Raw genomic sequence first — 17,000 nt, 5'->3', positions numbered from 1 at the left:
ACGTATTTGAAAACGCATTTTGTATGGAAAAGTCACATTGTTCGCTGATAAAGGGTTTCCATGTCAAGCTTCGCGTTCCTTCCAAAACATCACTATCCATTAGGATTTCCAAACTGGCATTCAGTAATCAGTATCTCATTTCAACTGCTGTCCAAGACAAGCTGTCAAATCATCCAGAAATGAATCAGCAACACACAAAAAGTCGACTTGAAAATTATGCAGCAAGTATCAATAGAAAACTTCAGATTATTTCACCACCATATTCAGCAATTTTCCAAAGATGAAGCATTGTTTGCTTTTCTTTTCTTGCAGAAAATGCATAAGAGCGAAAACAAAATTACATCACATTCATTTCCCTTTTCCTTAAGTCATGTCAGAAGGATCAAATTCAATCTTATTTTGTAATTTAAAAAAAAAAAAAGTGGGTGAAAATTATTATCTATAGTAATAAATATAAATATGGGTACTTATCTGTGTTCTTTATTGGCGACTCAAATGCAAGTATTAGAATTTCAAACAATCAATTCTGTTTCCTCTTGAAAATCACCAACACCTACTACTTGTATTACTAAGCAAATGTTGTAATACAATTATTGTAATGAATTCCTTCAACTCACCAACAGTGATAGGATAGGTATCTGAAAAAATACAAAACACACAAATAATTCATTACTAAAACTGAAATTGAATTTTGAACAAAATTTTTACATTCAAAATTTACATATTATTTGTAGTTAACAATTTTCACAACAACCACACCCTCTCACTGCCTTTAATCGAAGTAGAAGCTGAAGTAAATTATTCCAAGTCTTAAAATGCATTACAATATTGCATTCGTTTGTATGATGAAGCACAAAAGCACCATTACAAATATTGAGCTATTGACCAGTGGACTGTCACTCTTTATCACAGCAGAAGGTACTGAGCTTTTGACTATAGTAATTTATGACATAAACCCAAACCCATTTTGTCAAATTTTTAATTTTGATAACCTTCTGATTGCGATGCTCAAGAAAACATACTTACACCCGAACCAGGCTTGTTAACCAGTTTTTAACCATTAACCGTAACTGCAAATTACCCGGAAAATTAAACAAAAAAAAATTAATCTTGACCAAAAAAATTTCATTTTGAAATATCACTAACCATAACCACATTTTGACAGGGTGTCTACTGGATTTGAAAAATCAAATTCCTTGCTATTTCCCTGTTTTTCCTTGCCATTTTCCTTGCTTCAAATTTGAGTTTAAAAATACAAGCCACCCTCCCCCCTCCCTGTGTACAGGTACTCGTTTTGTAGGAAATTTCTTGACGTTTTTGGCATCCAATAAACCCACACCCTCTCCACCCCCCTTTATTTTTTAATTGTCACATTAGCAGAAAATACGTATTGGGAAAACGAACAGCAATTTTTCTTGGTATAGGAACTGAAATCAAAAATTCGTATATTTTTTTGTCGTTTTTGTGATTTATTTCAGATTTTAACAATTTAGAGCAGTAAAATTATGTTAAGAAGAAGTTTCAATGCTAAAATTTTGTGCTTTTTGAGAGAAATTTTCCACCTCATTTCGCTATTTTTTGCTGCATAATACAATTTTGCGTTTTTTGAGGTACAACCCTGAAAATAATAATTCAAGAAGTATAATAAGACCATTATTTTCTATTTGAATGTTTTTTTCAATTTTCACTGACTTGTTTAATTACAGAGTATTTTTGTCAAACAAAATATAACTTGTGAAAAACAAAATAATTCAGCCCGAGCGAAGTGAGGGCGAAAGCTTTCGAAATTTTATGATTCAAAAAGTAGATATAAACTATTTTTAATGAGAAAAATTACAAGAAAAAAAATGGAAAATGCATCATGAAATTGAAAATTGTCAAAATCCCTGCTATTTCCCTGCTTCTTTGCTACCTCGAGTGAAATCCTTGCTATTTCCTTGTTTTCCTTGCCAGTAGACACCCTGTTTGAGATCAAAATGAACCTTAACTGTAACCATAACCAAAATTTTTTTAGAAAAAAACCGGTTAGAATTTTAGAAATCAAAAAAAATTAAAAAGTGCAGTTTTTCATTTTTTTTATGTGGTGTTTTTCTTGATGTAATTTGTAGTGATTTGAAATGTTGATCAAAAAAATGATCAAAAGCATTGATTAAAAGATAAAGTGAAAAAACGTGAATAGAAAATTCAAAAAATTTGAAACTATAGATGCATCATACTCCTTATAGTCATTAAACTATTGAGGCTCCATCTTGAATGATATTTTAATGATAAGAGATATTGAAGAATTATTTTTATTTGAAAAAATTGTTAAATTTTGAATTTAAATATTACTAGTTTTTCAATTTTTAAACTTCAAAATTTCAAACTTAGAGAAAAGTTTTAGAAATTTTCAACTGTAATCATTTTAACCATCAACCAAAATTTTAACTTCAACTGGAAAAATTACCACCAAAAACTGTAACCTTAGATGATTACCTATATAACCTTAACCTGAACCTTAATTGTAACTTTAAAAAATGACTAACCTCAACCGTAACCTTTAACCTAAATTTTGAATTTCTTGTTTTTTCAACTGTAGGTATATGTACTTTAACCAGAAATATTTTTTTTTCGGTTAACAAGCCTGACCCAAACCCATTTTAAAAAAGTTGAGTCACAAAGGGAAAGGGAGAGGAAAGTCTGATTATGGTCAACTGGGTATTTTTACAGCCAATTTATGTGTCTAATGGCAGGGTCATCAATGTTCTGCTTACATTAGTCATTTTCATTTATCTATCACAGTACAAATATTGCGTTTTAGACTAGAAATTGTAAACATACTAAGACCCAAATCCATTCCAAAATTTTGGTTAGTAAGGGAGAAGGTGTGAAAAAAGTGGGATTATGGTCAATGGGATATTTTCTATGACTTATCATGCGTCTAATGACACAGTCACTATCACAGCATAAATATTGCGTTTTCAAACTGGAAATTGTACCTAAGTATACCTACGTTTACATACACTAACTGAAATTCAATTCAAACTAAAGGGCAAAGGGGTGGGAAAAGAATGATTATGGTCAACTGGATATTTTTTCTGGTCAATCATGTATCTAATGACACAGTCATAAATGTTCTGCTTCCATTGGTCATTTCTCTATCACAGCACAAATATTGCATTTTTAGCTGGAAATTTGTTTTTGGGTACATACGTTACACCGAACAATCAATTTCAAAAGTCAAGTTATCAAGAGGGAAGGAGTGGGAAAAGTGGGATTAAGGTCAACTGGATAATTATGTTCTATGGCCAATCATGTGTCTCATGGCACAGTGCTTTCATTGGTTATCTCTCCATCACAGCACAAATATTGCATGTTTCAACTGGAAATTGTACCTATCCCAAGAGGGCTGGCATATGTTTAAACTGACACCACTGTGGAAATCTCCGGGTTAACCCGGAGATTTCCACAGTGGTGTCAGTATCCATTAACTTCCACACGGAGGTTTCCACAGTGGTGTCAGTACCCATTTAAATCCTTATGGGTACTGACACCACTGTGGAAATCTCCGGGTTTAAACCCGGAGATTTCCACAGTGGTGTCAGTCCTCTTGGGGATACATACACTGACCAAAATCCAATTCAAAAGTTTATAGTTAGGTATCAAGAGGGAAGGAGTGGGAAAAGTGCAATTATGGTCTACCCTGTTTTCTATGGCCAATCATGTGTCTAATGACACAGTTATAAAATGTTTTGCTTCTATTGGTAATCTCTCTATCACAGTACAAATACTGAGCATTTTACCAATAATTATTTCAAGACCTCCAAATCCATCTTGAAATGATGGTTTGGTCACCAGAGGGAAATGACTGATCCTAGTGGACTTGATATTTTCTGAGTTGGGACTTGATATTTTCCGAGTTGAATGAGGTCGGTACATACTAAATTACACACCATCAACGTTAATTTCCCATTTCAATTGGTCATCTTTCTATCACAGCACAAATACAGAGGACTAGACCGGTACTAGAAATAACTCACTGTTGTACCTGTTACTGATAGAAAAGATGAGACCCAATAGTCCGATACCTAAACTCATTTTAAAAAATGGTCATCATGGAGATGTGAGCTAGCAAATTTTAGATTCGGCAAGCTTCACCTAGGCATTTTCTTACACCAGTAAATACCAAATGCCTTCTTAAAATGCTTTTTCAACAGTTTTATAAAATAGTGATTCGAAAACCATTACGAAGCTAACGTTGTGATTTTTATGCTGACAGAATGTCTGCATCTACTTCGCAGACGTCCACAATATCAAACCAATCCCCCCCCCCCATCCACAATGCATAATGATTCAGTTACGGCAAAAGCTAAACCTCCAACGCTGAATAATGAAAATACATATAGAAACACGTATTTTACAATTTGCAAATGAATGGTACAAAGTGAACATCGCTTACAAAGACGCGTAATGCTAGAAATACCTTCGCAGAGCGGTAGAAAGACAAGACTTTCGAACAATATCGACAATACGTGATTGCTCGTTTACAATACTGTGCTTTTTATTTATGTGTATTTGAGAAAGGACTGCCTGCCCGAGCCCCTCGGCTATGGCTGTGTGACGGTGACATACACTTGCACCATCACAAACACATTACATGTGCTCAATAACACAAGGTGGTTATATATAATGTGGTATGTGTTAGTGTCGACGATGCGTAGTCTGGTATTCAAATAACTGTTTTTTGATTGGCGCTTGGCACGCGACTATGACGTAAAAGTAGAACTATTTCGTTCACATACCCGCGTAAAGTGGTGTACACACGCCGTCTATAGTCTCCGACGTAGACAGTGTGTAGTATCTTTTGTTAATCGGCCTTTTACGGATGCAATTCGCGTCAGGTCAAACTGCATACTGGCACGACAAACTACGTTATTTCGCTTGTCTGTCTTATCACCACCATCCATCCTTCTTTTCTTGTTTATATCGCTCGCCGCCGCCGCCACTGCCATCGCATCACTCGCATTAAACACCTGTTTGATTTAGGGTGATATTATTTATAACGCTACGTGTGTGTGTGTTTGAATGTGTGCGTGTCAAATACCTGTGCGGCGCCACCCAGGATATCCCTCGCGGTGGTTGGAAAAAAATTAAAATCAGTAGCGCCGAATATCTGTTTAGAGAGTGTCATTCCAGAATATAAATTTTTTGTTCGAGGCATAAGGAAAAAATGAATTGAGAGATGTTTCTGAAATTTTTCAGAGCATTCTGTAGTAATGGTCAATGTTTTAATCGTTTGCTTCGGCGTTTTCCAGTTTTGAGTTTTGACTAATACAGTTCTGAAATTTTCTATTTTAATTTTTTCGTTGTCGCAACATTAGTTTCAGAATATACTTTTTTCTGAAAACTGGAATCTAAACTTTAAAAAATATGGTTTCCTCTCTCATCTATAGACCCATCTTCCCTAATTTTTCATATTTTCTCCCTTCTTCATTGTAAGACTATGAATCTGTCACATCTTTATACCAACATGCCAAACAGTGCACCAGCCACTGTAAGTTGTTACCTATCACTTCATTGGCGCACAGTGCAATGCTCCCCGCGACGCCATTTTTACCGCTCAATCACCATCACGATGGTGGAGTCGGCGTCAACAATCACTAAAAACAAGCAAGCAGTCCGTTCCTCGTCTAAATTAATCTCGCACGTTGGCGGAATTTATTTTGACCGCGAAAAGCGACCCACGCTATGACCAGCAATCGTATAGCTATTTCCTAATTGGAAGTTCTTTCGGTGCTGGTCGTTGGTGCCGATTTTTTCGAGCAAATACCTCGATGCAGATGATATGTATCATTGGAGAAAAAACATCTAACATGTCTCAAAAGTAAACAGTGAAAAACATTTTGGAATAATTTGGCAAAAAAATCAATTCTACAAATTGTGTTCCATAAAGTACTGAAGCCGATTTCAGGAAAAGAATAAATATCTGGCATGAAAACCAAAAACTTCGAATTGAACTGAGAAAAAAACCCTGAATCCTAAACTGAAACAGAAACTTCTATTATTAGAAAAACTTCTACCAATTTTCCAACAATTTAATTTAATTTTGTAAAATATTAGTTACCAAACATGAACAAAAAGTAATGGAATTTCAGTCATAAAATTAAGCAAGAATTTCATGAAGAATTTTTCAAATTTCTTCCAAACGCAAAAACGATGAGGATTAGATACAATTTTCCAAAATTGCATAAAAAAGTGTTGAAAACAAGTTAAAATGATGTTGAAACACTCAGAAGTCAGAACAGCATTAGAATCCCTGAAAATAACCAAAAAAGGGGATAGGATATTGGGAAAATTTAACAAATGGCAGCCAAGGCATGAAACTGATAAATACATAAAATCATATCAAAAAAAAAGTTCAAAGCCCAAAAAAATTAGCATCATGAGGTAAAATACAGAACAAATTGTATAAAAACCACTAAACATCACCAAAGAGTGATGGAATTATCTGTCAGTAAAATTCAACGAAGTTGAGCAAGAATTGCATAAAGAATTTGTTTAAACTTCTCTTGAACACAAGTAAAAGCTTCAATAACACTGTAAATAACCAAAAAATGATGAAAGTTCAATAAAATTTGGCAGAAGAGCACGAAAAAGTGTTGAAAACGCGTTCAAGTATGCAACATAGAAGCATGCAAAAAAGTATTAACAACTGAAATATTATGAATTACCAGGAAGTAATGAGAATTATTTGATGAAAGTTGCCAAAAATGTATGAAAAAGTGTTGAAAAGTAATGTGTTAAAAGGGCATAAAAACACTCACAATGCATTAAAATCAATAAGAATTACTAAAAAGTAATGAAATTTTCCAAAAGTGCATGAAAATATGATAAAATAATGCAAAAGAACTAAAAAAAAAAGCACGAAAATTACTGAAAATTCAAGAGGCAAAAATACATGAGAAAATGTTAAAATGATGTAAGAACATTTCAACAAGCATTGAACTCATTTTCAACAAATTTATACTTGATAATATTGAAAACTGTAACACACTAGAAAATTAAAAATCTTGAGAATTTTTGATCATCTGAAATCTGAATAGGTATCTGTTTTTGAGTTTTTGCACAAAGCGCGAAAAAACTATTGTGAAATTTTCAGTTTATGGCCAATCAACAAACAGTATTTTGACATAACGGTAATGAGCAATTACTGTTCCTCAAAACCAAATTTGGGACTGATTTGGAATTTAATTTTTAATATTTTTTTATTCATGTAGGAATGATTTTATTTAGTTGAATGCTTTAATTTATGAGAAATTTATTTGACTTAATTTTAATAGCCTAAAAGTGGTGAGTCTAGGTACATTCTATGTACTTCATAAATTAAGTAGGTACCTATAAAAAAGATCAAGAAATGAAAAATCAGCTCCCAGTTGATATTTAAAAGCACACTTAGCAACCAATGCAACCATCAACTAATATGGTGAAAGCAAATGCAAAAACTATCTTGCAATCAGCGAATAGCTGAATAAGCTGATGGCAGTGATGGCTTGTTTACACTCTTGTTTGTTTAATGTGCCAAACTTGAGCCAAACTTATGCTAAATTCTTACTGGGATCATTTTGGAAAATGCCAATAGTTTTGAATTGATTTTTAGGATACCTATTTTAAAAAACTCAAAACAAAATTCAGAAACTTTAATTTAAAATTTTAACGAGAAAACATCTGAAAACACCTACAAAAAGAATAAAATTTGAAAAATGAACATAAACTTTGAAGACAGACAAAAACCTGTGTGGAACTTCCAAGACTTATAATTATAGAGAAATGAGAATTATTCACATTTATTTGCATCATCATAAAGTAAAAGAAATTTTAAATAAAATATATGAAATGACTCAAAGCACAGAAGTTCAGTTTATCTAAGTAGTTCAAGGCATTCTCAAAGTTGGAAATTTTTTCAGAACTCCACCACAATTTCATATATTTAGTAGCCCCAAGGACTCTTCATTTGAATAAAAGAATTTGCACACTCCTTTCAAAAAATTAATAATGGGGGTAAAAAATTTGAAATAAAAGTCTGGAGTAAGATTGCACAGAGATACTAAATTTACAAATCCGAAATTACCGCATAGGTCGTGAAAAAAATAAAGCATGAGAGTATAAGGTTTGAAACATGATTTACTAACCTAATTAATTTTATTCACAATATTTTTAAAAACAAGATCCACATAGGTTCAAACTTGAAGGAATAAAAATTATTCACTAGAAAGCTTGACCAGCACAGCTTTATTTCTACAATTTTCAAACTGTCCTTAGCATGTTTTAGTCTGACTTAGAAACAAAGCAGGAAAACAACAACCTTCCTTCTGCTGTCCTCAAAAAGTTTACATTTGCTCCAACCTTCCCCTCAAGTTTAAACCTCAGGAAATACTTACCTACTATCTACTAATCTTGTGTAATTTGAGTTCAATTACAGTTTGTTCATTGTTTCAATGAGGCAGTTTTATTTTTGTGTTTTATTTTGTATATTGATTTTTTGGGATTTGCTAAAAATTGTGAAAAGGGTGATTGAGGATATTGATGCTAATAAGGATGTTATGAAACAGTATTAAACTACTGTGCAGACAAGATTTCTTGGATTGGGACCACGGACCACATCATTCAGTGAGTTGTTTTGATTTCACATACCTTGAAAAATACTACATACATAGTTACTTTTAGAGTAAATTAATTCAATTTCAAAAATCAGTATAAAACAGCTGGTGTACATTCAATTATTTCAGTTTAATTTTCTATTCTAAAACTAGTCTTGAGTATATAGAATTCCTAGTAGCTTTTTGGAAGTATGGCATTTGCTTCAATTTTCAACTCTAGATAATTAGTTCTCCCCCCCCCGGGGGGGGGGGTATTCTTGTACCTTGTAACAATGGATATTGAGTTGAGCTTAGGTATATGAAGTTTCTTCCTCCACTGAAGATAATATAATTATTGGTGACGGCTCTCTCACTATCCTTGTCCTTGCATTAGGAAAGAAAAGAAATAAACAAATGTTTCTGTAGAATCTTGTGATACTTCCCAGAATATAAACCACTAAATATTTTAGAAATTCATTATAACCCAGGGTTCAGAGTGCACAACTGACACCTCCATTATCTTCATTCATTTTACACCTATGGAAAAGTAAAAATTTGTACCCAGTTCCAGGTCATTGCTCACTTCATCCATTCAAAATTCACACCACTAGAGGTTGGGGTATTAAAACTCGTTCAAACATAAGATGCATCAAAGTCCATCCACCCAAGACCAACTACACGGCGCGGCGGTTCGCCAATACCAACACGTGAAATCCTATTGAGACTTTGAGACTTTGTGCACCTTACATAATAGAACAGCGGCAATCATCGGTGCGGCCACACAGTACACGCGTAACACTACATCGGAGAAAGTTGTTCCACGTAAGATTGTCGATTAACCACTTCGTCGTTGGTTTATTTTCCTCTTCGCTGTATTGGAAGGAAAAAAAATGATCTAACATTCTGTTACAATACAACGATAAGTTGGACGATTGAACCAATCATAGCCAAAACTCTGGCTCAACCCAGAAAGAAAATTTTGAGTAAATTTTCAAAAAATTCATCGAGTATTCGTCAAGACAGACTGATTAACTTGTTTTGTATTGTTGTCTTTATTATGGTACGCTATCACGTGATCGATTGTAATTACCGGTATGTTGTTCATGCGAGAACTGTACGACTTGTTGCGTGTTGTTTATTTATTAGGAATTTATCGGGGGACGTCTTTCAAGCCGGCGACGACGAGGACATTTACAAATAGACTGATAAAAACGATGACGTCATTGTTCATGTGAGATCATCTCGAGTCAATTCATTGGTGGAGGAGAAGATAACGATCTATTTGCAATCTAAAAATCCTATGAGATGAGACAGCATTACAACAGGAGGCTTTAAAAGAAAGTGGAATTGATTTACGTCAGGCAGAAAACGGGACTTTTTGACAACTTTGACAGAAACTGAACTTTTTTTCGGCAAATTTGGTAGAATAAACGGGACTCCTAGCCCTGGCATAACTAAGGCAAAACTTATACTTTTTGGGTACTTTGGCAAAAAAGAAGTTCCCAAAAAATTTTTGACAAAAATTAGGACTTTTTTACAGTTTTGACAAAAATTCGTTTTTTTACAATTCTAAAAAAACTCAATGGGAAAAGAGGTAAAAAATTTAGCAAAAATGTGATTTTTCACAATTTTAGAAATTCTTAGGTAAACAGTAAAAAAAAAAACCTGAAGAAAAACAAAACGAGAAGAAATGAATTCAGTGTTTACAATACCGCAAATAACAAATGATGTCTTTTCGTATCTATTTTAAACCTTTGTTGATGGTATTCATACAAACAAATTTACACTGCAATACTCGTAAGTCATTTTCATTTTCTAAATTCACGTAAAATTTAAAATATGGAAAAATACCAATAGTCCAGTAAATAAAGCACTTTTTGGAGGTAAACCCAAACAAAATTGCGACAAAAGATTTTTTTGCTTTAAAAGGTCTAGGATGATGTCCTAAACAACATATCCGGAGCCGCCCCCGATCCACCTGGTGCGTTCCCCCCACAGTGGATTTCAGCCCCCCAAAACACGTTTTTCGTAATTTTCTCCTCCGCATTGCATTTTAGCGAAAAATGTGTGGATAGATTAAAAATCTACGTCAAATTTCCGATCTAATGATGTATCAACTTCCCTTGTTGGTACAAGGGGGGTGGGACTACAACCATTTAAAGAAGGGGGGTTTTCTGAAAAATGCGTAAAGGCAATAGCCGCCTAAGAGGGGTGAAATGGTCTCCGAGAGCGTTTAGATTGATATTATCATGGAAAGTGGGTACCATTGAGAAACTTCCGCGTGGAAAATTTCAGAGCCACTGCCCCTCCCCTTTTTGGGGAACCCCCCTTTTCTAAAATTTCAAAACCATTTTTCTCAGCCCCATGTGGACCGATTTTGAAAATTTTTTAGTATGTTGTACACATCCTTTGGAGGTACACCCACAAAAATTTTCAGCCTCCTCCCCTCATATTTACCCCTCAAAATGACGTTTCAAACTTATTTTATGCTTTTTAACAATAGTCAAATTTGAAGGGGCTAAGTGCTCTGGAGAGGTCTAGATGAGGGTAGGAAAAAAACTGACGTCATATTCGTGCTCAGTGGTATCAAATCATAAGAAAACGACACCCTATTTATTGATCCTTAGTTATTTTCCGCAAAATTCCCATTTTACCCCAACCCTCCTTACGACACATTTTTACATCATTTTGAGGGGAAAATATGAGGGGAGGAGGCTGAAAATTTTTGTGGGTGTACCTCCAAAGGATGTGTACAACATACTAAAAAATTTTCAAAATCGGTCCACATGGGGCTGAGAAAAATGGTTTTGAAATTTTAGAAAAGGGGCGTTCCCCAAAAAGAGGAGGGGCAGTGGATCTGAAATTTTCCACGTGGGAGTTTCTCAATGGTACCCACCTTCCATGATAATATCAATCTAAACGCTCTCTGAGACCATTTCACCCCTCTTAGGCGGCTATTGCCTTTACGCATTTTTCAGAAAACCCCCCTTCTTTAAATGGTTGTAGTCCCACCCCCCTTGTACCAACAAGGGAAGTTGATACATCATTAGATCGGAAATTTGACGTAGATTTTTAATCTATCCACACATTTTTCGCTAAAATGCAATGCGGGGGAGAAAATGGCGAAAAACGTGTTTTGGGGGGCTAAAATCCACTGTGGGGGGAACGCACCAGGTGGATCGGGGGCGGCTCCGGATATGTTGCTTAGGACATCATCCTAGACCTTTTAAAGCAAAAAAATCTTTTGTCGCAATTTTGTTTGGGTCAAACTCTTTATTGACTGGACTACAATACATAATTATGTATTGTACAATGAAACAGGAGCAGAAGCAAATGAAGCTGAGAGAGTGCAGTGCAATGTACAACGGCGCGATAATTAGTCAACCAGACGAAGTCATCGTATCGTGCTCATACGTGTTTGTACGTGTATCTTGATTTTTGGCGGGAATAAATGGTAGGAAAAGGGTGGAAAATGTGACGCTTCGACACGTACTTAGCACATAAGACGTACCTATTCGTCGTAATGTAGTCTATTTTTCTAGCACACGTCACTATTAATCGTTACCGACGATAGCAGGCGCTACCTGTAATCTATTTTTTTCTCCTCTGCGTATGAAAACTGCACGTAGGAAGTTATTATATCAGATTACTCGCGAACGCGCGAATTATATTTTTCAATTGTAGTCGCATCGTTTTATTTAGTTCATCAGTTTTTCGTTTTTTGTTTTTTTGTTTCACTGTACTGACATCAACCTCGTTAGACGATTTTTTCTTGAGTCGTTCAGAGATCTAAATCTGAATTTTTCATGGTGGATAAGGATAACACATTGAAATGGGAGATGGACTAGGTTTCTTTGCTGGAGCAGTGTTCAGCTTTTTTGACCATTGAAATTGAAAAATTCTTGAGTTTTCTCTCACAAATCTTTATACATATTATTTGGTTATTAAGAGAAACACATCAAGTATCACAATAATCACAAATAATCGAAAACAAAGAATAAAATTTTTTTTTAAAATGGAATTTCTTAAAAGAAAGTACTCAACAAAATATATTTATTAAATAACAAAACGTATGAGTAAATAATATATGCTTAAGTATATTTTTCTTATCAGATTGGCTTTTGTGAAAAATGACAATTGATAAGAACAGGACTTGTAAACTATAGTAACCAAAAAATCTCGAAAAAGTAACCAAAAAAGTGTCAAAAAGCTAGCAAATTATTTCAATGTATATAAAAAAAATTACATACAAAAAAACCATTAAAAATTGAAAAGTTCTGGTTTTTAATTTTTGAAAAATTGAGACTTGAGATAATTTTTAGCAACATAATAAAAAAAAGGTTTTTTACAATTTTTGACAAAAAAACCAATGATTGACAAAATGAAACAAGACTGACAATTTCAACAAAAGGAATTGTTTTTCGGCAATTTCTTGCAAAAACGTAAGAATTTGGAAAATTTTTGAAAAAAAGTAAGGCTTCAGAATTTTTTTTGCAAAAAACCTATGCTTAGAAAATCTATTAAAAATAAGCGAGAATTTTTTATAAATTATTCTTTGACAAAAAGGAATTTGAAACATTAAATTTCAACAAAAATCACGACTTTCTGAGAATTATAGGCAAAAAAGTGATACATTTTGGCAATTTCTGGCAAATACCTACCAAAGCGAGGCTTTTAGATGATTTTTTAAAAAAAATTTCAGCAAAAATTAGCTATTTTTTAGAATGAAGTACAGTAGAACCTCAATTATCCGACTAAAAAAATGCATCCGACTTCTTCCGATTAACCGATCAAAAAAAGTCGGATAATTTTTTATTATCCGATTTAAGCCAAATTTTCTATCAAATCGATGTCAAATCATACTGATTTATTTGCCTTTTGTATTTAGTCGGGGAGCCCACTTAAGGATAAATTGCACCCCTCCCCCCCGTCGATCTTCCAGACAACTTTTTTCTTAAAGGGGGAGTCCTATGGAACATTTCTAGCCCTTGTACTCAAAAAAAAAAGTGGCCCTACATACAAAATGGCAGCCATTTTGATTGACAGGTCAGTAGAAAACTCGAAATCGCAGATTTTGCGTTCCAACATAGGACTTGCACAACATTTTTCAAGCTGTACAAAAGTAGATCGAAAGATCAAGCAAAAATTTATTACCTGTCAAAATTTCAAGTGCTAAAGTGGGTTTTTCGATTTTTGGTGAATTTTTGAAAATCAAATTCAGACCAAAAATGAGGGGGAAAAATCAAAATTTTACCAAATTGACCAAGAAAGCTGAAATTTGGGATACACCCTATTTTTGACATGCCAAATCGATTGGAAACTGTTTCAAACCGTTTTGAGCAGTTCTGGAGCCTCCAGCAGATTTTTGAAACTCAAAATTCCCATAAAATTTCACCAAAATGTTGTTGGAAATCTGAAATCGAGGTTCTACTGTACTGGCAAAGAAATTACGCTTTTTCGCATTTTATTTCTGAAAGGTAAAATTTGCTTCTTTGCATTTTTTTTGGAAATTGTAGTTTAAAAACGAGACTTTTCAATCACTAACGAAAAAAATGACAATTTTAGCAAAAAATAGAAAATTTTGGGATTGATGTACCTATTGCCAAAGAAATTACACTTTTTCGCATTTCGTTTCCGAAAGGTAAAATTTGCTTCTTTGCATTTTTTTTTGGAAATTGTAGTTTAAAAACGAGACTTTTCAATCGCTAATGAAAAAAAATGACAATTTTAGCAAAAAATAGAAAATTTTGGAATTGATGTATTGCCAAAGAAATTCCATTTTTTCGAATTTTTTTTTCGAAAGGTAAAATTTGTTTTCATGGGAATTTTTCGAAAATTTTAGGTAAAAACGAGACTTTTCAATCGCTAAGAATTTAAATTTTTGGAATTTTTGGCAATAAGCAGGACTTTTGGACAATTTTTTGAAGAAAGTATAACTTTTTGGAATTTACTGAGCATTTTTGACAATTTTTGGTGAAAAGCAAGACTGACAATTGAGGCAAAAATTACAAATTTTTTAGTATCGCTATCTTTGTGGAAAAAAGGAGACTGGCAAATTTTCTGATTGGAAACTAAGACTTTTTGACATTTTTTTAGAGAAAAAAGAGGAGACTTTTGGGTAATTTTTAGGAGGAAAAAATCAATACTTTGAAACATTTTTGATGTCAGCAAGAAAAGTAACGAGACTATTTGGAAATTTCAACAAAAGGTGAGATTTTTTATTATTTTTGGCAGAAAGGAGCTATTTTCTTTTTTTATTATTTTGTCAACTCTCAACTTTTAGTAATAGCCCTCCTTTCTCCTGAAAAAAAATCAAAGAGAAAAACTTGATAATTATGTATTTCAAGTACAGAAAAAAAATTATCCCCCCCCCCCCAAAAATGATGGATCTATTTATTAGGTGAAAAAATTCCATGGGTTCAATTTGACCTGATCAGATTCAGTGAAAGAGATCTGATTGGATCCAACTCAATCTAATCTGATTAAATCTGTTTTTTTTTTCATTTCTCAAAACAGAAATTTTTGAAAGCTTTTCCCTCACTTTGCTCGAGCTTGTTTTATTTTTCATTTTTTTTTTCAAGATTAAAATTTCTAAAAAATATATCATTCAAGTTTTAAAGTTTCAAAGTAAAAAAATAAATATCTCGCATAAAAAATATCGTTTTTATGCCTCTCAAAATGAGAATTTTCAAAAGCTTTCGCCCTCACATGGACATGTTTTCCATTCTTTTCCAAAATTAACATCCTAAAAAAAACTTTTCAAATTCTAAAATTTCAAACACCAAAAAATCAACTCCTTTACAAAAAATCATTGTTTTTAGCTCTCTCAAAAAAACAAATTTTCAAAAGTTTTCACCCTCGTTTCGCTCTGGCTTGCCATCTTTTTTTTTCAAAATCAACTTCCTAAGAAAAAAACATTTTTTTTTGGTCTCTCGAAATCAAAAAATTTTCAAAAACTTTCACCCTGGCTTCACTTGGACCAATTTTGTTTCTTGTTTTAAAATACATATCAAAAAATCACATTTGGGCATCCAAAAATCCAAAACAGAGAATACAGATTTTTATAAGTCATGAAAATATCATATCAATCGGCAAAATTGTTATTTTTACCCTGTATCAGTCGGCAAATTTTCAGTCGAGCCCCCTCTTCCCTCCCCTCTCCTTCCAAAAAACCTCTACATAGTTTCGTCCCAAGAAATGGGGCCAAATTATAGTTGCCTGAAGCCCGCATTGGTTCTCGACGACCATGGTCTCAATACAATTTCAAAATTTTTGTCATCACAAAACAAGTCAATATTAAATTTTTTTAAGTAAGGTTAATAATTTCTTTGAACGTTATTTTTTTTATTTTTCATCAAAAACTAATGATTATTGAAAATGAAATATGAAATTAACACATCTGAACACGAACAACCGTCCCCATAATTTTCGTCTAAAATCGAAAAAATGATAATATTTGCCCACAATTCCTCATCCTATGTCTCTCCCCTACCCCTTTCGCTAAAAAGCACATTATTACAAATATTACGTCGTTTTTTACACATAAAAACCAAACGTGATGATTTTAAAATCACGAATGCATTTTTCCAACAACAATACCCTTCTTCCAAGTCAGTATCCCGCTAGCTTTTCAATTTTTCATTTTTGAGCCCTTCTTCGAATCCCCTTTGTTTTCAGCGGTATTTTTAGAGCATGCAGCAGTAGTCAATTTGGACTTTCGGAGACACCACGCCTTATGATACACAAAGTGTCGATGTCGTTAGTATACTCGTAGTCGTACTATCCTGACTCATGCAACTTAACCATGTACGAGTAGATACTACGACTGACGATCCCTTTTCTTACAGAAAAATGGTAGCAGAAGTACAGTATCTGCGGTAGATTCAATTTACGTCTTAGTCATAAGGGCGGTAGCTGAGTAATATTTTTCTTTCTCGGAGGAAGCGCGCACACTTACACTCGTACAGAGACAAACGTCATTAAAATATGTACATAGAGCTGCGAGTGGTTGCACTATAGAGTATGTAGGCTGAACCTGTCCCATTCGTAGTAAATCATGTCGTCTTAAGCATATCACGATACCTGGCTACATGATTGGGTTGGTCCCGCGAGGTGGAAATCATTTGGAAAAAGCTGCTCGAGGAGTGTTTTTTTTTCTTCAGTTCAATGGCGATATTATTTTCCTAAGAAAGAATACCTATTTTCGTCGATTTCGATACTTTTCGTGAAATTGATCTGTCTGAAATTTCTGTTTACACATTTGCGAGGTTGTGAGGTGAGTAGGAGTGTCAAGCGTCGATTGAAGAATCAAATAAGGGCAGAGTTCGCCGCCGGAAGCTCGTCATTATCTAGTTCAACATCACTGGATGGATTTTCCATGAATGA

The 17,000-nt window shown here is 33.8% G+C and overlaps 1 protein-coding gene across 1 annotated transcript in view; it reads right to left on the bottom strand.

The window, feature by feature from the left end:
* LOC135849175 (probable basic-leucine zipper transcription factor Q) overlaps window positions 1-17,000 on the bottom strand; it is an 88,380-nt gene that overhangs the window by 39,521 nt on the left and 31,859 nt on the right. Inside the window, exon 2 of the mRNA XM_065369466.1 lies at window positions 618-638. The gene's annotated coding sequence lies outside the window, so the exon portion shown is untranslated. The remainder of the gene's footprint in view (window positions 1-617; window positions 639-17,000) is intronic.

This window comes from Planococcus citri, chromosome 5 (assembly GCF_950023065.1).
Source record: "Planococcus citri chromosome 5, ihPlaCitr1.1, whole genome shotgun sequence".
In the NCBI taxonomy this organism is placed as follows: Eukaryota; Metazoa; Arthropoda; class Insecta; order Hemiptera; family Pseudococcidae; genus Planococcus; species Planococcus citri.
The sequence above is the reverse complement of the archived record's forward strand: the minus strand, read 5'-3'. Positions and strand labels throughout refer to the sequence as shown.